The following is a 25,585-nucleotide window of genomic DNA, read 5'->3' on the forward strand; positions in this document are numbered from 1 at the left end:
GATGCTTTGTGACAACCTAGAGGGGTGGGATAGGGAGGGTGGGAGGGAGGCTCAATGGGGAGGGGATATGGGGATATATGTATACATATAACTGATTCACTTTTGCTGTACAGCAGAAACGAACACAACATTGTAAAGCATTTATACTCCAATAATGATGTGAAAAAAAATTAAATTAAATTAAAAAAATATAGATTTTTCCAGTTTTAAATTTCCATCTAAGCATGGCTTTAGCTGCAGCCCATAAATTCTTATGTGATGTGTTTTAGTTTCATTCATCTCAAAGTGTTGTCTAATTTTCCTTTTGATTTCTTCTTTGATCCACCAATGGCTTAGGAACATGTTGTTTAATTTCCACATATTTGTGAAATTCTCAACTTTCCATGTGTTACTGATTTCTAATTTAATTCCATTATGTTCTGAGAACATGCTTTTTACTATTTTAATCCTTTTAAATGTATTAACGCTTGTGTATGACCTAACATATGGTCCATTCTGGAGAATGTCCCATGTGTGCTTGAGACGAGTGTATATTTTACTGTGCGTGAGTAGAATGTTAGTAGAAGTCAGTTAGGTCTGTTTGGTTGATAATGTTCTTCATGTCTTCTATATTCTTGGTCCTCTACTTATTTGCTCTAATCTGTAATTAAAAGTGGAATATTGAAGTCTCCAACTATTATTATTGAATTGTCTATTTTTCCTCTCAGTTCTGTCCATCTTTGCTTCATGAATTTTGGAATGTTGTTGTAAGGTACATATATGTGTATAATTGTTAGAACTTCCTGATGGATTGAGATTTTTATTATTATAAAATACCTTTCTTTATCTCTAGTAACATTTTTTTTTGTTTTGTCTTAGAGTCTATTTTGTCTGGTGGTGTAGCCACTCCAGCTCTATTATGGTTGTTGTTTGCATGGCATATATATATTTTCATACTTTTACATTTATTCACATTTATTAATACTTTAATGTTTTCTAATTTATGTAAATGAATATATTATTTTATAATAAATGAGTGTGCTTTAAAATCCAGATTCTAAAGTGGTACTTTTTTTTTAAATGCCTTTTTAAGTTTTCTCTGAATAGCCCATTCTACTCACTTAACTTGAGGAATATTGGTGAAAGTAGCAATGTCTCTGGACCACAGTGGAATGTGCACAGGACACCACAAAAATCTCATCATTTATAATCATCCCAGTCAAAGAATTTACTTTCCTCAAAGAAAATTGTTGCATCTTGTTAAGAAGAAAAATTTCTCCAAAGAATACGAAAATGGGAGAACCATCTAAATTGGAATAAGTCAGCCTCTCATATAAAAATTTTGAAAATTTTTCCTTCTTATTCTTGAATTTTTAGTCATTAAGAAGGTTTATTTGTAGAAAACAAATATCAAGGCATGTCATACAGTTGAGCTGGCATTCTCATGGATATATACCCAAAATGATGCTAAGGAAGTTGACCAAAACCATTTAATTGTACCACATTCAGAGGTTCCCTCACTTCTCTTTGGAATAAATAAATGCAACTGGACATTTTACCCTAATAGTGGATAGAAGTATTTTAACTATCTAGATCTAATTTAATTTTTAAGTGACACATTAGAACTTTAACTGTTTATTCAACTTTCTTTCTTTGAGGTTCCAATACATTTTATTTTATATTGTTTTAATGTATTCTAAAGGGTTTTTAAACAGGTCTTATTTGTGGATGAGCCTTTTTTTTAACTCATATTTTCATTCATTTCTTAAATACATTAGTTGTGTTTCAACAAAGACAGGTTAATAACAATTAACTGCCTTAATTACATTTTTCCTCTTTTTTGGTGATTTTAATATGCAAAATGAGTTAAATAATAAGCTAACCATGAAACTTAGACCTCAAAATGAGAATACTGTCAATTAGAGGTCACGTAAGATATAGGAACAACGGAGGAACCATTTAAGATGATATAAGTATATACCCAATTATGGGGTTTATTTTTAAAAGGAAGGACCTTGGTAGAAAAAAAACTAGAAGCTCTCATCAGACCTCAAGTAAATTAGACAACTGTAAAAAGCAGTAATTGGAGCAAAAGTTAAGCATTTTGCTTTCCAAAATATTAATTTCATAGTAAGTGATAACTTCATTGCTCTCTGATTATTGGCAAAGGCAAGATGTGCATGTTCTCCTTTTGAACACTGTATTAATGAAATTGAAGGTTGTGTGCTTTATGCAATGTATGTTCTGCAACATTTTGAAAGCTTAGCTGGGAATCCCTGTGGTGCTGACTGAAGGAAAAAAGGAAGCAAAGTCTTCTCCAGTTTTTAAAAATCAGAAGTATTTTTCAGAAGTCATGTATGAAATAAACTGCTTATGAGAAAATGACTGTAATGCTGCCTCAGTTTTCAGCGATAGAGGGATCTGTTTAAAACACTGACATAAAAAATAAATCAGCTTTAACTTCAATTATTAAGTGCTAAAGTAGCATTCTTTGATAGAAAGGGGTGGGTTTCTGGCATTTCAATGATAAATATGTATGAAAAGAGTTGTGTCACCATGGAAACCGAAATCTCACCATATTTTTTTAGACAAGGCCAATAGTATAATAGAAACTAGGGACCTCTAAAAACAATGTTGAAGACCAATCGCCGTTAGGTTTGTTTTTGTATTCTTAAGTTTTAGCATTCCTTAGTTTTTAGCATTCATTTAAAGTTCTGAGGAATACTTTGGGATTTTCACCAAGTCAGTTTTGAAATTTCAAGCATTTTAATGAATATTTCTAAATAAGCATTCAGGCAACTGTCTACATGGTTGCATTATTGACTAATGTGTTTTACGAACTTTGAACATCCCTCTGAAGAAATCAAATGTATACTTCTTCAGCGTAACACAGCCTCTTTTGTAGGCATTTAGGCAGATACCTTTTATATTTCTCCTTCCTATGAGGAATATAAATTTTGTTTCCTATGAGTGAATTCTGGACTAGAAGTGAAGATTAATATCTGAATCCAGTGATTTTTTTTTAACATCTTTATTGGAGTATAATTGCTTTACATTCTTGTGTTAGCTGACACAAGAGGGAGGGGACATGGGGATATATGTATATGTATAGCTGATTCACCCTGTCACACAGCATCCAGGATATTCTTAAGTGAAACTGGCCATGCAGTTTGTCATCCAGTGATGTTTTTCCTGTGACACGTTTTACAAATACTTTCTGGAGTTTCTGATAGAGTGCCCCCTGGCTCTTTTAGTCGGGACTACCTCCTGCTAGGAGCCAATACATTTCATATTTCCTCTTTCCCTAAAATTACAGAGTTCAATTATTTTTAATGACTTAATGTTAAGTATATGTATATTTAAATGAAGGCTATGGTAAGCAATTCAAATATACCTTCTGATGTATGAGGCAATATTTTTAACAGAAAAGAGCACTGGTTCAAGATATCTCAATGTCTAAACCCAGTTCAATTTTTTAAATAGCAGTTTGGCCTTGGAATAGCCATCTCATCTCTCTGAGCCCTCATTTCCATGTTTATAAAATGGGACTCATTATATATTCACATGATCATGATTATTTTGAGAATCATTGTTTATTTGAAAAATCTTTAAAAAACAGTGAATTATATTTCAAGTATAAAGTGAAATTAGGTTTTATTGCAGATAAAAAAGCACCTGGGCTAAATCTTGCATATATGATAAAGTAAGTTAAGTTTATAGTTCATAAAGTAAACATAGGCTGTGCTTATGCAACACCAAAATATCTGGCTCGAAAGTGAAAATTCATGTAAGATATATTTTCAAATAAAATTTTACCTGCTTACTTGTTTTCCGTATTTATTTTGTCAGCCATCAGAATTATTAGCGATTATGTAGTTACCAATGAGTAGTTCAGTAGATACCTTCAAAATTAAAATCACTGTGGTAACCTCTTACCACAAGAGACATCATCAACTTTTGTTATGTTTATGTTTACCTAACCAAAAACTATGTTACTTCAATGAGCAAGGAGAAATATTTGACATAGCAGGACAATGGATTTTTTAAACACATAAGTGAAATGTATATACACACGATAATGAACAACAAAGAATATTCCAATCTTGCAGAGCATGACTCTACCAATGGGTTTCTTCTATAGAGGTTCCCACCTCTTCCACAACATTCTTCTCATTCTCTAAAATTCCATAGTCCAGGGCTGCTGCAGAGGCAACAACCTTGCCCTGGCCCCTAGAGTTGATACCACATACTTGGTGTCATGGCTGGCGTTGCTTTGTAGGAGTTACCTAACTGCTCCTATGAGGATGTAAAACCTCTCCAACTTTGGGTGAGCCCTATAGTCAGGAGGCCCATGGCCTGGCTTTCTGCACACCCCACAGTGCACTGGAATGCTGTCACACTTCCACACTTAAAGGCACATTAAAACACAGACAATACATTGTTTACTATAGCAACCGGGGTTTTTTTTCTGCATAAGGAACTTTTTTTTCTTACATAGAATTCAAAATAATTCTCTTATTATCTTAGTGCCAAGTCTGAGTACTTGAAAAGCCTCAGAGTTTTAACATGGTTAAGGACTAATTAGGTCTGATTCACAATCTCATTCACAATCTCTCAAGGTCTGATTCACAATCTCAGTGACCACTAAAAAAATGTTTATGGGACAGACCGTGACAAGAAACATGCCCATCTCCAAATGGAATAACTAATCTTACTACATTAATTTTTTATTTACTCTTATTTATTTCAATGGGGAGTATATATTTAGTAATTTCCTTTTACTGGACAAATTTATGTTTTTAAGTTCTTTACATCTTTAAATAAGTAACAAAGTGTCTGGCTTTATAGATATTCTTATATATTTTCTGAAAAATGAACATTTATTTTCAAAATAAATTTTCTTCTGTTTTCTAGTATCAGAACCTATTTTAAACAACTCTGTGGATTATGAGGAATACTTGAGAACAAGAACTGCTAGAGTAGCTTTCTATTGAATGAACACTTGAGTTATAACTTTGTACCTATAACTCTCCTTTTATATCTTTAAATATTGTCCTTATTTATTATAAAAATTTAAATCTCTGCCACTTTTAATGGCAAAAAATAAGGAGCTGTTTGGGCACATTCATCCATTTTTACTATAATCAACTGGAATATTATGGTCAATGTATACATAGAAGTAAGCATTTAGACAAAACAAAAACAAATCAGAATTATTCCCAAATCCAGATTATTCCCTACACAATGACTAACATCTTGAAATGTCTAATTATCTAAAACTATTTTTTTACTAATACCATCAAATATCATACAGACACAGCAGTCACTTAGATAGTAAGATTCTACAAAGAGCGTCACTATCCGATATTGCTGCCAGCACTTCTAAAAGTTAATTTCTTACTGACAAGAAAGAGGTCTATTTCTGCTTTTTTCCCCTACAAGTACATACTTTAAGGCTTTATTTAAAAGTTACATAAAATCTTTGGAATCTTATTTTCTTGTGGACAAAAAAAGCGCTAACTTTTCTCATCAAGTTTGATCAATGCCATGTTTTCAAGCTAAGTTCTAATGATGATTCTCGTAGTGATTTGGCGGCATGAATTTAAGAAAAGATATTAGGTTTTAACAGATGGAAATATCATAAGGTAAGAAAGGGTTAACAGGCAATGTAAGTTTAAAGAAATTCACATAGACTTATTTACTGACTAATTTTAGGTGATAATTAAGTAGTGTGAGACATAAAATAGCAAGCCTTTTTCAAAAGAGACACTGTTTTAGATATGCTATTGTTAAACTAAAAAGAAATCCTCATGTACGTATAACTAATAACCAATAAGCTATTTACCACAAAATGCTTTCATCCCTACCTCTTCTATCTAGCTGTGTCTCGTGTGTGAACAATTTATCACGAGGTGAAAAATAAGACAGTGAAAATCTTTTCTTCTAAGAAGAAGAGACACTCAAAATATACTACAACATTTTGATATCTACATATGCCAGCTACCTTTAGACACTAATAGGAGAAAAAGTGACTTGAACTGTAATTATGAAATTATTACCTGTTTATCAGTTATTAGCCACTTCTTTCAAAGTTGCATTTTAAAAATACCATACTATTTATCATGGTTATTGATTATTTAATAAACATAGAATTAAACTACTCAAATAGAGATCTAGCTTTTTATATTGTATTGAAAATACATATATGTATGCAAAGTGAGCTCAAACAGGCTAATATATGGGTAAATAATCTGTGGTGTGAATTTAGGGACAGGAAGTAGGTAAAATTTTTCTGAAATGTCAAAGACACATTTTTATCCCATTTTATTTAACAATTTAATGGCCATTAAAATGCTTTGAAAACAGTGTGAAAATAGTGAGTGGGGTCAGTAAAAATTATGTAAAGAAGGAAAGAAAGCATAAGAATGCTTAGGGCTTGAAGTTGAAAGAAGGGTATAGAAGAGGACTCCGAGGTCCTTAAAAATAAATTTTGCTCATTCCAAGCTCTTCTTAAACTTGACTGTCTCCTTCCTTCTCTTTCAAGAATCCATATATGCCCTTCTTAATATTGCACGTGTTATTTTACCTTCAACAAGCAAGGTTTACCTCAACCTGCATGGAATATACAACCACAGGCATATTCTTTTATATGACTAAGTTGTCAACCAATCATGCTTTGGCATTTTGAGTTGAGAATTAGAAAACAGAAAACTAACCAAAAAGATATTTTTTCTGAGGCCAGATCCACAAGGAACCAGGAGTAGAGGATCAGTATAAAAAAACAACACAAACAAGAAATTTTAATGAAAACTTTTTTTGATTGGAATTGAGCTATAAAACTTCAGCTGTTTGATAGCATCTATTGAATAAAAAGCTCAAAAATTTTTTATTCATTCTTTAAGTTGTATATTTGAAACTTACATGTTTCTTTCCAATTTTTTTTCAGATATCTTTTTCTTCATTTATGAAACTTTCCAGGACACAAACTGCAACTTGTAAATAATTCTGGCTTGGCAAGTCCTCATATGTACTTGCAGATTACATACTGTTCTGATTAGGCACACCAAACATGCTACTCAGTATGTAGATGTGTTTCAGCTCACTATGACAGCTGATGTCTGATTCACTATGCTGACTGCTCAAGGCATTTGTACTAGTTCAATATTCTTATTTATTTATGTCAAAATTTTGCTGTAAACAAAGCAATTGAAATGATGTATCAGATGGCTACTGACAAAGAGTTTTTTAAAAACTACTCACTTGTACTTTAAAGGAAAGAGAAATCACATAAATATGTCAAAGTCCTATGAAAATAAAGTAGCTCCTTTTAAAAGTAAAATAAAGCCAGTGACATTCCATCATTATTTGTTTCCTGTAACATTTTAGTTACCTGCCAGACTGAAAGAACTGTCAATAAGATGGTTTGAAACATTTGCTTCAGAAAAATAATTTCTCCATTAAGAAAAACTCCTTTAAAGAAAAAAAAGACAAATTCTCCTTTTAAGTTCACCCAAGTCAGAGCTAAATCCAAGTGCCTGTTGCTCTTCCCTACACAAACTTCTGCATGATTTAATCAGAGAAAAATCATTGGGCAGGCAGGATAATATGCTATTTTACCTTAACAACCAGCTGTAAATCACGCCATCAAGTGAAACACTTGTTAAAAGCTTAATGGGCAGAGAAAAAAAAACCTTGCAAATTTCCAAAACAAGAACCTATTCCTGGGTTTTTCTAATAAATTGCACCCACACCCTGATTGGCCACACAGCAAGAAGGCTCAACTTATTGCCTAGGCAATAAACCCAGTTTTCTCAGTGGAGGGAACACACTGTTGAACCATATCTTCCTGGCATTTTTATCTCCGTTCAGGGATTACTACAGTGTATAATTTAATACTGGGAGGGAGTACCTGAATAGTTCTATTCCCGTGGTAGACAAAAAAGGAGAAAAAATCTATATATACACATGAATTAAGAAGTACATCCTTTAAAAATCACCAAAATGAATTTACGTTGTCTTCCAAATGGTTTTCATTGACCTCATGAAACTCATCTAGGATTTAAAATGGAAGTGGGAACAAAAGTTAAGCAAATAACTTTCTAAAATATCACAGGAGAATGAAAGAGAAAGGGATTAAAGAAGGATTAAAAGATAGAGGGAGAAATAATGAAAAAGGAGGAAGAAATGAGAAAAGCATTTGAGGGGGGCGGTTCTAGGTTGTTTTTCCCTCACTCCAAAACATATTAAAAGTAAAGCCTTCTAATTATTAAGATTGCATTGAAGTCTGAACCAGTCTAATTCAAACCAATTGCATTCCTTTATAATTCCCTGGTAACTAATAGAATAAACACATTATTTTTACCTAAAGGGCTACTAAGAAAAAAATGTAATGTTTTTAAAGTTTGGAAATTGCTTGTAATATTTTTCTTCCATAATATGTTCAACATCAGAATCTCAATAATTTGTCTGAATAAAAGTGACTTGACAAACACACAGAAATATAGTTGTCAACTACGCTGCTTAGGTAGATTTGTGGAAAAAAGATCTCATAAAGATGCAATATCATATTTTTCAAAGAAAGAGCCTGGTTTGTTCCTTCACTTCTAATTTCTATGGTAGAGATTTTCTGCTTCCGTATATTAATGACAATTTATTTTATCATTCCTTTTTTAAAGTTGTACTTTGAAATGCACAAGTTTGACTATGGACTAAATTCAATGACAAACTGGCTTAGAAAGAGAAAAAGAAAAAAGAAAAAAAACAAAAAGAAAGAAAGAAAAAACAACCACTTAAATAGAATGCTTCTTCATTGTTCTAATTTGGATCATTTTGTTGTTAGTTCTATTGGGTGTGGATGACTAGGTCAATCTATCCGCTTATTAATTAGAATTTTCTGAATTAAATAAAAAATAAAGAAGATCTGCCTGAAACCAGAGATAATAGTTCATAAGTTAAGAACAGAAACATGAAGGAAACATACCTTTAGGGGCATAGTGTCCTCTGATAGATAAAAAACCCTCCTGCATTGAATGACTATCCTGAAAAGCCATCTTTCTTAAAGATAGTGCTTATTTTATATTCTGCTAAAATGAGCCAATTAATATTCAAAAATAAGTTTTTCCATAATAAGATGCTATTAACATGTCCTTAACTCTCAAAGCTTTTAGAATCTGTATTTCTCTGTGGTGAAACCATACCCTTTGTCTATGATGCTACCAAGCTGCTGTTTATTTGTTTTTCAACAAATTAGGTCTTTTTCTCAACTACCAGAATAATCCAGTCATATAAGGGTCCAACAGTAGTCACTTAACCGATTTGAACAGTCTCTTCAAATGTAAAATAAAAATTTGGTCTCTAAGACTCCTTCCTGTTTGTCATGCCTATGCTATTATTTCAGCCATCTGAACAGCTCAAACTGATCACCAGCATGTGCTTTTTTTTGGGGGGGTGGGGTGGGAGGGTGAAGGGGAGGGCTGTCACTAACACAAAGAGACCAAAACTTTGTAAAAATATGTGTTCAATCTAGTCACTCAAGTTGAAAAATGTGCCAACCTTATATTTAATTTCACCATTTTTTTTTGTTATTAATTGACCAGTAATTCAGTTATAAAATACATTGATATGTCTGAACTGGTGTTGAAAGAAAATATGTACTTAAACTGGTTAATAAATCACAACTGGAGGAAGGGGTATCAGGTAAACTCTTTGGGTAGCAGAATAAAATTTCAATAATGTAAATAGCACATTATCTATTTTCTGCTTCTGTTATAGTATAGTTTCTGATTCTCCAAACTGTTGTCTGACAGGTCTGTGTTCTCCCGGCCAGGTGGTGGTACATTTTTCAGCTTGTCAAATTTCCCCACGCCCTTTTTCATTATACAGCATTGCTCTGTGCTTAGCCACTGTATCCGTGCATGCAGACACACTCTACCTTCAGTGTAACACTAAAATTGATTTGCTAGGCTTTCCTTTGCTTCTTCACATTTCACATCTTCCCATTGAATTTCTTGTGTCAGGAGCACAGCACTATCTTTCTACTTCCATCCTCAGAAATCTGAACACTCTTTGGGTTTTCTGAATATTTAAGTGGTTTTGTGACTGATGTCAGTGTGATTCATTCTATAGTACTGTGTTCAATACAATTTTGTATTAATCTTTGAGAGTAGTCAGTGCTCATTTTCATTTCTGATTCTTTCTGTTTTAATGTTGTTGAATCTTATTGGTCTTTTTGTCTGAATTAATGACAGAAGAATTTTTTGAGTAAAAAACAAAGTTCTTAATTAGTATTTCCCCCAGAAAACATACATTAAAAACAAAAAACCCCTTCATAATATAATATAGATCTGTTTGAATAGTTTATTTTCTATAAAAGGGATATACAAGGAAATGGCAAAAACTAAATACCCCTACACAAATGAGAAAATATGCTTTCTTTTCTTGCAAAAGTGGAAGAAATGAATGTAAAAAGATTCAGGCTTGCAATTATATGATCTAAGTTGGCACCAAATCATGGATGTTCTCTGAAGAATTCAAAGCCTGACCATTTAGTGCTCGTTGATAAGGCATATTTATTGTAGTACATTGTTTTAACTGGTCAAATTTCGAGACTTTTGGAAGCGTAGGTGAAAATTCAAACTTCTTTACTAAAGTATAGCCATTGTGTAATAAAATACCCAAGGTGATTCATTCAGTCAACCTGATATCTACTCATCAAGGAAGAGAACAAGCTGAGAAGGTATTATATCTTTCTCTAGCATAACATGTTAAGTGCAGCATTCCAATCTAAAAGGTAGAATTGTTCCTTTGAGTAAGATAATTAATGAGCCCAGCAAAAGGAAAGCTGTTACGAGAGAGACCTCTAGTGGAAAAAAATGCAAGTGCCTTGGAAAGGGGTTTTATTGTTTATGCTTCATCTGAGAAACGGAACTTGCATACACTATTTTAAGACAGCGTCCACAAGACAGCAAACTAAACTCCTCTTTCTTCCTGAGTACGTGCGATTTGTTTAGGCAAATAATGATTTTCCGAACGGAGCCAACAAAGTGCTTGAGGGAGACAACTTCTTAGACATTAGATTTTGGAAAACATGTTACAGGTGTCTAAGAAGAAAGACAAGATTTGTAAAAGAGGGAAACCAGAATTTGGAGGCATTCCATAAGCTAGGAACTATAGCCTTATTTGTTTGTTGAATTATACTTTAATTGTAGGTAATTGTTTTACATATAAAATATCAAAGCAATTTTCTATGGGTGGAGGGTAGAAGCAGGGATTGGGGATTTTCCGTTTTTTCATGAACCATAACTTTTAATAATAAAATATTAATTCAATGTTATTTTTAAAGAGAAACAGCAAAGGCTGGCAAATGCAGTGTAAGAAGGCACCCAAGTACAGGTTATTTAGAGAAAATAGTTGCCTCTGGATTAGAGTGTCTCATTCAACTGGTGCTCCTTAGTTTTAAGATTAGTTTTCCTCTGTCCTTCATACAATTTCATTTAATTCTCCCTCTGATGTATAACTAATTTTAATCACTTATTACAGTTTTCTACTTTAAACAATGGTAATGGTAAATATGATAATTAGGATATGTTTTCTGGCTAGAGATATAGCAGTAAATTCCAGAGAAATCTGGGTCTGCTAACTGTGTTTATGAACTAGGTAATAAGTTCTAATTTAAATTAGGACATCCACTTGAGTTCAGAGAAACACGGTGACCCAGAGCTACATAATTTTTGAAAGTGCTCCAGGCATAAGGAAGAAAGTGAAAGAAGTTGATAATCCAAAGGTGTAGTATTAACTCAGCACTGAAATATGGTCACAATTTTTAAGAAAAGTATTATAGCTGTGGGAACCAGTTGCTTACAGTAACAATTTCTGAAATTTGCTTCTATAATAATGACAACTGTTACATACACTTTTAAAAATTTAACCACAATAGAGCTTTAGGTTTTGTTATTGTTCAGATGTTCATCCAAATTTAGGAAAGGAGTATTTTGTGAGGCTATTTTTTACTTTCAGTGTAGTCCCTAGTTTTCTTATCCATTTTTAATTCTTCCTATTGTCTTTAATAAAACTCTCTTCAATTTCTCCTTAGGACAATGAAATTTTAGAGCCTATTTGCAAGGCAGGTTATTAACAGCCCTTATATTCCTCATACTAATATATCTCAGTTAATGCTGAAGAGGATCTATCTTTCCATTCTTACCAAAGTCTGAACATCCCATAAAACAGGACATCATAATTCCGAGGAAGCGTGCTTCATGAATCTTTTCAAATTTGGGCTGGCGGCTGGCAGCCAGTTAAATGAGAATTGGTAGTGGGGGGGTAGGGGTTACTGGAGAGTGTCACTCAAATTTTATTTCCCTGACTTTGTTTCCAGTTTAGAATGGCATTTCTTCAGAGAAAAAAATAGCTTCAAATTTTAAAGGCTTTGAATGAGATTTTTTATATTTAAAAATAATTATAATGGCTAACAGAAAGTGTCCGAAGGTAGAAGAACATAAAGCAACATATTTGTCTGTCCTCCTTTCTGGTTCTTTCTTCTTTAAAATAAAGCTATTCACATTCCTAGCTTGCTGTGTGTTCTTCAAATGAAACTGCACATTTCAGTTTATAACTATTTCCCCTAACAATGTTGAACCCTGTCTCTATCGGCATGTACACCTCGTGAATGGTTTCCTTGCACTCTTTCTGATCTTAATAGAGCTCACCATTCATGTTCCACAAAAAGACTAATTTCCACAAGCACCGTAGTACGCGAGAAAGAGTGAAAGTGAAAACAAAAGCCTTCTGAGTTTGCCAGAATTCTCACTGGAAAAGGAAAAGTCACAATCGGGTCTGGCTAAAGGGGGTAAATGCAAACCATTCTTCACTTACTACCTTATGCCTTGCTTGAGGGCCTCATTCATACACACACACACACACACACACACACACACACACACACATACTGGCAGCAGGAAAGAACTCTGCAAATACAATTTCATTCTTATTTTAGGTTTGTTGCAGACCCTTGTCTTAATTATTAATTTTTATACACCTACTATTGCCCTTTATGCTTCTCTTTTGGGTGCATACAAGGGGGGAATAAAGAAAGAAAAGAAGGAAGGAAGAGAATCAGAGTCCTTTCTGCCCTAAACATGGGCAATATTTTTTATTTCACTTTTTAGTTTGGGGCTGTGTTTTCATACACTTTTTTCAGGCTGCAATAAACTGATTCAGAATTTATCATTTCCCACCATTCAATGTCATCCTCACCCTTATTCCCATTCTAACCGCAGGGACCACCAAGTAGGCACCAGATGTGCTGTTACAGAAAAGCATTCTAGCGAAAAACAAACACCCTTGGAATGGCACTCAGTCGACCCAACTTCTCATTTCTGCAGCGTTGGATTATTGTCACTGCTCTGTCACTAAACAGGTCACCTTAGGAGGTCCCTAACTCCTCTGTGTTTTGGTTTCTCTATCTTCAACATATAAAGATATCACTATTTGCCCTAATGGAATGTTGATATAAAGGTGAAATGCTTGGAAGAAATACAAATACAAGGTAACATTATGCATCTGAAAATGAAGACAGCAGCTGTCGGATGCTGTTAGAATTCCTCTGCTTAATAGAATTGATGGCTGTACTTGAAATCCTCCAGCTTAAATCCTTTGCCCATTGCTTTGGGACCTTGCTAGAGCCACACAAATGACTGACGCTGAATTGTGGGTGAGACTAAGCCAAACTTTGAAGTGACCTGTGTTTTCTTCCCTTTGCCAATAAAGCAGCTGTGGCCAATTAGTGTTCAACACCATCTTCCAGCTGAGAAGCAATTTCAGGTTCCAGATGCAAACTGCATCAAAGAGGGCTAGAGTGTCTAATCCCTGATTGTTCTAGGCTTTTCATCCTCAAGGAATTTCAGAGGAAAGAAGGACCTAAGAGGTTATCTGGTTCATTCATACAACAGGAATTATTTAAGCACCTACTAAGTAAGCAGAGCTTTCTCTGGTTTGTGAACAAGAACATTTCTGGTAGGAAATATCATTGAGATGTAAGTTATTATACCCGACATCTTAATCAATTCAAGATTTTTTCACTAGAGTTAAACATTACGCTTACTTTCCCTTTATCATGAGAAATCACAAAGGTCAGTCAGTATAGATTTTCTGGAAGACCATTGTTCCTACATCAAATATAGGGAAATAGTAAATGGGGGTTGTTCACCTATCTTCTTTAAAAGAACGTGCACATAATATGGGCTTGCTTTCCTCACTAGATATGTTATCTAAAGTATCTCTTCCAACTCTAAAACCTTTGATTTTATTTTTCTTTGTTCATATGGTAAAATTCATAGTAATTTGAAAATAGCACATATCAGCGTGAGCTTCAATTTGTGTTTGCATATTGTTCTGCAGATGTTTGCACACAGAAAAGAATAGAGAAATTACCAGATAGTGATTAACATAACACTGCTGAGGTTGTGCAGGTGTAATTTTAAATTGTGTTATAGTATACTGTACATATATCCACCTCCTTTATTAGACTATGAGTTTTCTGAGGGCAAGGATCATAGGAATCTTCGTAGCTCTAATATCCTGAATTTATTCATTTGTGCATTCATTCTGCATTTATTGAGCACCTGCTACATGCCAGGAATATTGTTAAGTGTAGACATTTTTATGAAAATGAATACATGATCCTAGCCTTAAAAGAGCTCACAGTCTAATGGAAACAAAATAATATTATATTACATGATTTTAGCAACCGTACAGTTTGAAGAGCACGTTTACTTCCATGATATCCTTTGAACCTTAACAACCATTTGAGGTCGGTATAATTAGCTCCATTTTTACAGATGAGGAAAGTGAGTTTCTCAGAGGTTAATTATGTTGCTTCAGGTCACTCAGCTAATCAATGGCAGATCACAGGCTCTAGGCTTCTTACTCCAAATCCTGTGGGTGCTTAACGAATACTAATCCAACAATACAAGATCGTTGTTGGATTATTAGTATTTTTGGATTATTAGTTGTCTTCTTCTTCTGATCAAATGAAAATATTTATAAAACATCTTCCTAAACATCTGTCTTAAATCCATTCCATAAGTAAATTACATGGAATAAAAATGAAACTCCTGATCTGACCAGATGAATTGTGAACACAGAATCTTTCAAAATAAATAAAAATATTCACATACCCTAAAAAATTTAGTAACACAAATCTGATTCAGTCCATTTCAACTGTCAAAAAAACTGCTTTTGTGCATAAGACATTGCATGCAATAGAAGGATACGTTAGTACTTGCCCTCATGGTTCCAGTTCAAAGAATTACTGTGCCAGAAGTTGTTTCCTCTGTTACCGGTCCAGGAAAATCTGATTCTTGTTAGTATCACTTCCTATACATGGGAAAAGCAGGAGAATAGTGCTTTGATTCAATCCAGTCTATACATAGCACTGTGCCTGCCAGGCTGGATTTGTATTAAAAAGAGAAAAAAGAATATGTTACCCAAAAAGCTTCTGTGTTGCAACCAGAGGGGTGGTGACACAGGGGGCTAGGTCGACGAAGACATCCTGTGTATACAGGAGAAATATTATAAAGAATCATTTAAGACAATCAGACCATATGACACTCATGTTAATTAGAATAAACAGTAGATCAAATGAGATACAAACTGCATAAGGAAATATTAACTGAAGAATCATTTAAAGAGCGTTAAATGTTCTAAACGTCAATATGACATATCTTGATGGGAATAAACGTAGAAAGTTCTGGGGATCTCATCCTGATTTTGAGTCTATTTTATTCTCAAGTATAGCTAAGCTACACAATAAGCAGTGGCACTTCTGTCCCATATTTGAATCATGAGCTTCCCCTTCTGCTTTTTCTTTTAAATTTCCCCAAACCAAGGTTTGGAATAAAAGAATGTTTAAGATTATTGGCAATACTGTGCCATGGGGATGTTTGAGCATCTCAGACTGAACACTAGCGAGCTGCAGATCACAAAGCAAGTATAATTGTGCTGTTATGTATCCTGTTCATTCATTCATTCATCCACTCATTCACTCATTCATTCTATACATTTTTATTGACCATTTACTCTGGGGTTATAAAAATGATGAAGCATAGTTCTTTCCCAGCAGAAATCCACAGCTTAGTGAGGTAAGAAAGACAAACGCAATTGTCTCTTTCAGTGAAAATATATCAGTTAATATTGAAGATGAGAGTCAGAATGAAGAAGAAGAAGGCCAAGTCACTTGATGAGGGTATAATGCCAAGGTAATGATTAGGCCTTTAAAGAAGGAGGCACTGCATTGTTCATCTTTATCCCCGCGGTGCCTGGAAGCTTTGCTGATACGTGGAAGACAGTGAATGAGTGAATAAACATTGCACTCAAAGAACCCCAGAAGAGTCAGTTTCCTTGGCTCTGGTGAGTAAATAAATGTTAAGCTAAGGGTGAATGAAAGATATACTGCAGGCCTGGTGCTCAAAATATCTAGAAATGGCAAGTTTTCTTGCATGAGTAGCTTGACCTCACACTGCACTGTATTTTTCACCCAACAACTTAATCATTTCATAAGATGGACTAAGTGAGAAAGGAGAATAAGTTGACCATGTGATAGGTAAGTCACACCCTGGTTTCCATAGGGACCTAGCCTACTCTGTACAGTCCATACAGCCTCAGTATAATATCTTGGTTTTAGGGCTCCTAGTGAGTCCTGAGGGTTTTTTTACCCACATACTGAAAACAATCTGTTTTTATGTTCTGCATGTGACATCACTCTGACATATTGTAAATGTGATAGCGTATTTTATGGCACTGGAAAAATAAGCAAGGAAAGGAAATATCCTTCCTCCATGCTTTGGTCAAATATATTTTGCAGTTAACTAAACGTAGCACACATGGGGTTTCCAGAAATGTTCAGAAATGAACTTCCTACTTTGAGTAAAGTTGAGCTAATGAATGCAACTATTCACAGCAAAACTTAGAGATTCCTTGGAAATGTATTATTTCCTGTTTCCAAAGATGTATTAGCGCCTCTACAAAAAAGTCTTTACTATAATTCTAGTTCTAGGTCACTAATATTGAAAGGCTTATGGCTCACTTTCAAGCTCTCAGCATGCAAATAAAGGACTAATATTTGAAGGTTTCAATGGATTTAAAGTTGTTTTTTCCCCCCATATCTAGCAGAATCACAACTATGGGCTTGGTCTCATTTTTATTGAACAGTCATTAGGCAGAGGAGAAGAGAGAATAAAATGGAAGGAGTTAAATTCAAGTAGAGGACATATGGAGAAAAAAGGGATAGGAAGCAAACAGAACCAAAGCATTGAAAATGGGTCAGCCATGAGCTTCCTCTCCAGCAGAAGGTCACTTTGGATCCAAGCTCTTTGCACTTTCCTGATGCTTTCAGAGGCAGGTCTTATACTTGCTATTTGCAAGCGCAACAGGGCAAGAGGCTTATCATGTAGGTTTTTGAAGATTACACAGAAAAAAGTAGTATTTGTCATTTCTTCAAGTATTATTCAAAATCTCAGGTTATAGCGTCTCAGGTTATATGCCTCAAATTATTTCCTGACTTTCAGTCTCCCTGAAAACAGGCAGTTGAAAATATCCATTAGTGTGTATTGCTTAAATAGATTGCCCCAACTTACCCTGTTAATGTAAGTCATCTCAGCAGTAAAGATTAAGTATGAAAATTATTTTTCATTAGGTTTTAATTTGTGACTTATCTTAGATATGTCAATAGGATAAGGCATTTGGTTGATTCGTTTTTAAAAAGTTAAGGAAAAAAGAATATATAATTAAGTTCAACTTGTCCAGTGTTCCTTAAAGATTTAAAAAATCAAGTTCATATGTTGACATGTAAAAAATGCCATGAGAGAAAAAAAATTATACTGCCTAGAAAAAAAAAGCATAACTGGTTTGCTATCTGTCTTCCAGCTGACCCACACAGAGGAATTTTATTCCATTATTTTGAAGTAAACTGCTACTTGTAAAATTATAAGCATAAGTTTTTTGTTGCTGTTGTTGTTCTAGCATTTACTAGGGATGTTTAAAATAATCTTGAGTTACTTAGGCAGCTATTTATTGATGCATTTTATGCCTTTTGTTAGCTATAATCTCAGTCATTTTAGCACACAGAGCCCTAATCTTCAAGTCTGTCAGTCCCATTTTGCATTACAAATCATTGTAGTTTTATAACTGTCATTTCCAAGGACATCTGGAAAAGATGGATTTATGAAAGGTTACCATGCATTCTAAGAAGGCCGAGAATTAGCATGACTTTGTAAAGGTTCTTATAAATTGAGCAGCAGCCATCACTGACAATAAGGTGTTTTCTGCTTTTGTCAAGTATCTTTATTTAAATATTAAGGGAGAGATATGACCTTTGACTTTGGAGATCTCTGTGACATGGCAATGGCCCAGTGTATTAGCTGTCAATGGAGTGCTATGGCCTGACTCTCTCAAGACCCCTATTTGTGGACAATGTTATAATAACCCTTCCATTAGGCATCCCCAAGGCAAATAACCTCAGCTTTAACGGAGTCAGTTTAAAATTCCTTAGAGTAACATTAAGAGACTATCTGGTTTGTGTCAGTTTAAGATCAACTACTCCTTGCATAGGTTCAATTCTGTAAATTTTAAGTAGCCACAGTTATTTAAGAACTATTTCATAGATGCCTGCGGGTAAATATTAGACACATAGAATATAGAAAAAACCCCATCTACTTCTTTGATTTCTTAACCAGCCTCTTTAGAGACTAACTGAATCCAAATGGGCTTGAGGATCTATTTTTTTAAATGACTCTTTCTATCTGTATACATATCTTTTGTTCATGGAAATTTCATAGAGTTGCTGCTTATGGTATGCACAGGATTTGAAGACATCAAATCACAATTGGAAGAGAGAAGATAATATTCATTAGGAAGCAGCATACCTCCCTATGTGTGCACCAGGGCTAAGTAATGGTTACAAGACCAATGGTTTTGCTCAGATGAGATGCTTGCATTTGAATCACAAATCATTATTGCCCTCATTTATAACTACTTATTACTAGGCTCAGACTTTGTGAGGAAATCTGAAGTCAAAAGACACATTTATTCTGTGAAAAATCAAGGTCAAGCTGTCCTAAAATGCTTTAAAAAATCGTAGTTGTCTTCTTAAGTCTTAAAATAAATCATTGAATTTGATGTGAACACTTCAAATACTTGGCCATGAAACAAATTGAGTGTCTCCTCTGAATCCAACTTTTGTGTTTGGGTGTCTGTGACATCGAAAATGTTATTAAATGTTATTAAAACATTTAATCAAAATTAAAAAATAACAAATTCATTGGTGACTATAGATGGCTTCTCAAGTGCAAACTTCACTGTTTTATATCCTTAGTTAAATACAAATTAATAAATTGGTTTAATTTGGAAATTTTATTTTTAAAACTAAGGGGAAAGTCAACAAATGTTTATAGAGTGCCTACAATGTATACATGACATTGGGATTAAGTATACACATCTTTCAATATTCTTTTTATTCCTACAGTAAAAATGCAGCCAATTTTTAAAATAACAGACTAATTTTAGGGAAATAAATTATATGTTTAGTACTTGCCTTTTGCTTATTGATACCAAAGATGTTAAAGGGTAAATAATTATTGATTGGATTAAGTTTGTCCCACATCAGGTTAACTGCTATAAGGAAAAAAAAAAAGTGAAATGATACCATGAGCTAAAACCCCAGTGCTCATAAACAACATTTAGCTTTTGATTTACAGTGAAATCACAATTCTTCATTTCCTGTTCCCTCTGTCTCTGACATTGCATGAGAGACCATAGGGCAATACATGCCCTACGACATAATATAGGATGTAATTTAAAGGGTTCTATTGATGCTGTAAATCACAAGGAGTTCTGCTGAAGCAGTTTATGAATGACAGTAAAACACTAAGACTGGATTATATCATTAGAATTATGTACCACGTGCAGTTATTATTATTTGTAATTGGGGATAAAGTTTTACAAAACACATATATGGGAATGTCATTTTTCTTGGTATTTACAGGCTTCTTTTATGCAAGAAGATGTGTTTTTGGATAAAATAAGAAATCCAGGGTTGTAGAATATCTGTCATTCTGGAGAAAGTATTTGTGTGCTCTGAGAGTAAACCATAATAGTTAGAACATATTCTGACCGGTCATACAAAACCTAATTGCTAGAAGTACAAAAGACTATCTGCATATGTGTTACCAGCAAATTTAATAAGTTTTCTTAGTACACAAAAGGACATAACACCACAGTGACTATGATAGTATGATGTTCTAAAAACTAGCTGAAGAGTGTAAAATATCAACCACCTTGTTAGTGCTCTCTACAAGAAATTTACAATTATGATGGAATTAATTTTCCACTGAACGGACTGGTTTTTGTTGACATATAGCCATTCTGAAACTCTGAAATAATGTATTTCCAGTTTCTTTTCTGGGAAGATAAAATGACAGTGGTAGTTCTTCAACTATTCTGGGCATATCTTTGATGATGAAGAGGAATTCCAGTCTTCTAGCTCGTTTAGTTATATTTTTCTGTTTTGAGTAAACTGTCCTAGTGGATGTGTCTATGCGACTAAGCCAGATGGCCTGGATTGTAGCCAAACAATTCTTCCATCTGTTATTTTAATTTTTTTCTCAAAGAAACTAAGATAACATATAGCGGGATATCACAAGTAATTTCAGAATATTCTAGGTTGGCTCTTCAGATTAATTACCCCAAATGAAGTCAATCTCCCAGGAATATTCTAAAATAAGTTAAGACTTGAGCATCTCCTACTTTTCTCTCTCAGGCATTGAACAGCAATGTCCATCAACCCCAAGCTTACCTCTAGTTTCCCAAGAATCAGATACGGCACTACAGAATTATCCTCCTGGATTGTCACCTGTCAGAGCCATGTCCTATCATTGTTTGTTGCTGCCATATTTCCCTTTCCACAGAAACAAATTTGTTCTAGTTTTATTCCTGCAGGAGAAGGATAATAATTAGCTGTCTAATAAACTATCTGCATTTATTTGCAAAGGCATCGATTACTATACGGAGAGCATTTTCAAGACACTTTCTGGTAATAACTCTAGAGTTAATTAATTCAAAGATTAAACATGAAGGCAAATCGAATGGGCAGTTGATACTGTGGCAAGCTAGTGTTAGCACTTAATTTGAATTGTTTGGGCATTGAATTCCATTCATCATGAAAAAATACATATATATTTATACACACACCCTATATATACACACACATATACATATAAATATAAATAAATATAAATATGTATATATATGTAATTCATCCCCAAACCTTAGCTCCACTCAGAAGAAAAATTTTTCATAGCCACTGATTTGCAGAGGCATTCAACATTTCAGAAGATGCAAGAAAAACTTATAACACTGTAATATGTCTAAGAGCAAGATTTCAAAAATAAGACTACCTGGGTTATAATTCTTACTAGCTGTGTGACTTTGGTCAAGTTACTTAACTTCTCCATGCCTAAATTTCTTCATAGAGTAATACAGAAGATTTAGTACTTTAATTTATATAGAGTACCCACATCAATGACTAATAAGTGAAAATCATCATATATATGTTTGTCATTAAGAGAGTAAATTGTTGCCTAAGAAAGAGCTTAATTAGCCAATATTCTGAAATATGAACACACATTTTTACAAAGTAAATTCTGGATTATTGAATTATTGACTTTGATTGTTAAATTCTGGATTATTGAATTATTGATTTTGATTGTTATCTATAGTTTCATAAATTTATTCATTCAACAGCTTTTTTAAACACACATGATATGCACTAAGCTAGATGCTATGAAATACACAAAAAAAGTTTTATAAGATCCTTTTTACTCAATGAACTTAAATTCTATTATACATTGAATCATAAGATATACATAAATAGTTATAATCCAAGATAGAAAGTGATAAGGCCATAAAGAAGGTAGAGATAATGTGCTATGACAGTTTAGACATGGTAAAAATGACTTCCAGCCAGAAGTCCTATGGAAAGCTTCTTGGAGGAGATGAAATATGAACTGATTCATGAAGATTAATTAGCATGCAGAGATAAGAGGGATGCCCATTCTGGAGGAGCTTAGGGCACAAGGGCAAGAAAGTGGGAATTTCTGAGTGTGTGAAAGAGAGGATAAGACACTCTATATTATCACTATTGGAAGGAGATACAGAAGCATGTATAAAAGAAAATAATAGGGGGATACTGGCAAGATGGCGGAAGAGTAAGACACGGAGATCACCTTCCTTCCCACAGATACAGTAGAAATACATCCACACGTGGATCTGCTCCTACAGAACACCCACAGAACGCTGGCAGAAGACGTCAGACCTCCCAAAAGGCATGAAAATCCCCACGTACTTGGGTAGGGCAAAAGAAAAAAGAAATAACAGAGACAAAAGAATAGGGACGGGACCTGCACCAGTGGGAGGGAGCCGTGAAGGAGAAAAGGTTTCCACGCACTAGGAGCCCCTTCGCGGGCGGACACTGCGGGTGGCGGAGGGGGGGAGCTTCAGAGCCACGGAGGAGAGCGCAGCCACAGGGGTGCGGAGGGCAAAGCAGAGAGATTCCCACACAGAGGCTCGGCGCCGAGCAGCACTCACCAGCCTGAGAGGCTTGTCTGCTCAGCCGCCGGGGCAGGCGGGGCTGGGAGCTGAGGCTCCGGCTTCGGTGCTAGCCCGGAGGGAGTCCGGGAAAAAGTCTGCAGCTGCCGAAGAGGCAAGAGACTATTTCTTGCCTCTTTGTTTCACAGCACGCAAGGAGAGGGGATTCAGAGCGCCGCCTAAACGAGCTCCAGAGACGGGCGTGAGCCGCAGCTAACAGCGCGGACCCCAGAGGTGGGTGCGAGCCGCGGTTATCAGCGCGGACCCCAGAGACAGGCAGGAGACGCTAAGGCTGCTGCTGCTGCCACCAAGAAGCCTGTGTGCGAGCACAGGTCACTCTCCACACCGCCCCTCCCGGGAGACTGTGCAGCCGCCACTGCCAGGGTCCCGTGATCCGGGGACAACTTTCCCGGGAGAACGCAAGGCGCGCCTCAGGCTGGTGCAACGTCACGACGCCTCTGACGCCGCAGGCTCGCCCCACCTCCTCCGTACCGCTCCCTCCCCCAGGCCTGAGTGAGCCAGAGCCCCCGAAGCAGCTGCTCCTTTAACCCCGTTCTGTCTGGACGGGGAACAGACACCCTCAGGCGACCTACATGCAGAGGCAGGTCCAAATCCAAAGCTGAACCCCGGGAGCTGTGCGAACAAAGAAGAGAAAGGGAAATCTCTCCCAGCAACCTCAGAAGCAGCGGATTAAAACTCCACAAACAACTTGATGTGCCTGCATCTGTTGAATACCTGAATAGACAACGAATCATCCCAAATTCAAGAGGTGGACTTTGGGAGCAGGATATATTAATTTTTCCCCTTTTCCTTTTTTTGTGACTGTATATGTGTATGCTTCTGGGTGAGATTTTGTCTGTATAGCTTTGCTTTCACCATTAGCCCTAGGGTTAGGTCCGTCCGTGTTTTTTTTTTTTTTTTTTTTTTTACTTAAAAAAATTTTTTTTTCCTAATAAATGTTTTCTTAATAATTTTTTCCTTATTTTCTATTTTTAGAAATTAAAAAAAATTTTTTTAGTAAGTTTTTTCATATTTTTTATTTTAAAAAATAAAAAAATTTTTTTTCTTAATAATTTTTTTCTTATTTTTTACTATAAAAAATTAATAAATCTATTTTTAAAAATTAAAAAAAAATTTTTCTGAATACATTTATTCTTAATAATTTTTTTTCTTATTTTTTATTATAATAGCTTTATTTTATTTTATTTTGTCCTCTTTCTTTCTTTCTTTCTTTCTATTTTTTTCACCATTTTATTCTGAGCCAAGTGGATGAAAGGCTCTTGGTGCTCCAGCCAGGCATCAGGGCTGTGCCTCTGAGGTGGGAGAACCAACTTCAGAACACTGGTCCACAAGAGACCTCCCAGCTCCACGTAATACCAAATGGTGAAAATCTCTCAGCGATCTCCATCTCAACATCTATTCCCAGCTTCACTCAACGACCAGCAAGCTACAGTGCTGGACACCCTATGCCAAACAACTAGCAAGACAGGAACACAGCCCCATCCATTAGCAGAGACGCTGCCTAAAATCATAATAAGGCCACAGACACCCCAAAACACACCACCAGACGTGGACGTGCCCACCAGAAAGACAAGATCCAGCCTCATCCACCAGAACACAGGCACTAGTCCCCTCCACCAGGAAGCCTACACAACCCACAGAACCAACCTTAGCCACTGGGAACAGATACCAAAAACAATGGGAACTACGAACCTGCAGCCTGTGAAAAGGAGACCCCAAACACAGTAAAATAAGCAAAATGAGAAGACAAAAAACCACACAGCAGGTGAAGGAGCAGGGTCAAAACACACCAGACCTAACAAATGAAGAGGACATAGGCAGTCTACCTGAAAAAGAATTCAGAATAATGATAGTAAAGATGATCCAAAATCTTGGAAATAGAATAGACAAAATGCAAGAAACACTTAACAAGGATGTAGAAGAACTAAAGAGGAACCAAGCAATGATGAAAAACACAATAAATGAAATTAAAAATACTCTAGACGGGATCAATAGCAGAATGACTGAGGCAGAAGAACGGATAAGTGACCTGGAAGATAAAATAGTGGAAATAACTACTGCAGAGCAGGATAAAGAAAAAAGAATGAAAAGAACTAAGGACAGTCTCAGAGACCTCTGGGACAACATTAAACGCACCAACATTCGAATTATAGGGGTCCCAGAAGAAGAAGAGAAAAAGAAAGGGACTGAGAAAATATTTGAAGAGATTACAGTTGAAAACTTCCCTAATATGGGAAAGGAAATAGTTAATCAAGTCCTGGAAGCACAGAGAGTCCCATACAGGATACATCCAAGGAGAAACACGCCAAGACACATATTAATCAAACTATCAAAAATTAAATATAAAGAAAACATTTTAAAAGCAGCAAGGGAAAAACAACAAATAACACACAAGGGAATCCCCATAAGGTTAACAGCTGATCTTTCAGCAGAAACTCTGCAAGCCAGAAGGGAGTGGCAGGATATACTTAAAGTCATGAAGGAGAAAAACCTACAACCAAGATTACTCTACCCAGCAAGGATCTCATTCAGATTTGATGGAGAAATTAAAACCTTTACAGACAAGCAAAAGCTGAGAGAGTTCAGCACCACCAAACCAGCTTTACAACAAATGCTAAAGGAACTTCTCTAGGCAAGAAACACAAGAGAAGGAAAACACCTACAATAACAAACACAAAACATTTAAGAAAATGGGAATAGGAACATACATATCGATAATTACCTTAAATGTAAATGGATTAAATGCTCCCACCAAAAGACACAGACTGGCTGAATGGATACAAAAGCAAGACCCATATATATGCTGTCTACAAGAGACCCACTTCAGACCTAGAGACACATACAGACTGAAAGTGAGGGGATGGAAAAAGATATTCCACGCAAATGGAAATCAAAAGAAAGCTGGAGTAGCAATTCTCATATCAGACAAAATAGACTTTAAAATAAA

At 35.2% G+C, this 25,585-nt stretch overlaps 1 protein-coding gene across 6 annotated transcripts in view; it reads right to left on the reverse strand.

The window, feature by feature from the left end:
• Positions 1 to 9,453: 9,453 nt before the first annotated feature.
• TFEC (transcription factor EC) overlaps positions 9,454 to 25,585 on the reverse strand; it is a 686,635-nt gene continuing 670,503 nt past the window's right edge. For 4 of the 6 annotated variants that reach the window (XR_014246926.1, XR_014246927.1, XR_014246928.1 and 1 more), the window contains one exon: positions 15,576 to 20,964. The gene's annotated coding sequence lies outside the window, so the exon portion shown is untranslated. Of the gene's footprint in view, positions 15,530 to 15,575; positions 20,965 to 25,585 lie in introns of those variants that run through there. The other 2 variants (XR_014246924.1, XR_014246925.1) reach the window with 2 other exon arrangements.

This window comes from Balaenoptera borealis (assembly GCF_965194805.1).
Source record: "Balaenoptera borealis genome assembly, chromosome: 7".
Taxonomy (NCBI): domain Eukaryota; kingdom Metazoa; phylum Chordata; class Mammalia; order Artiodactyla; family Balaenopteridae; genus Balaenoptera; species Balaenoptera borealis.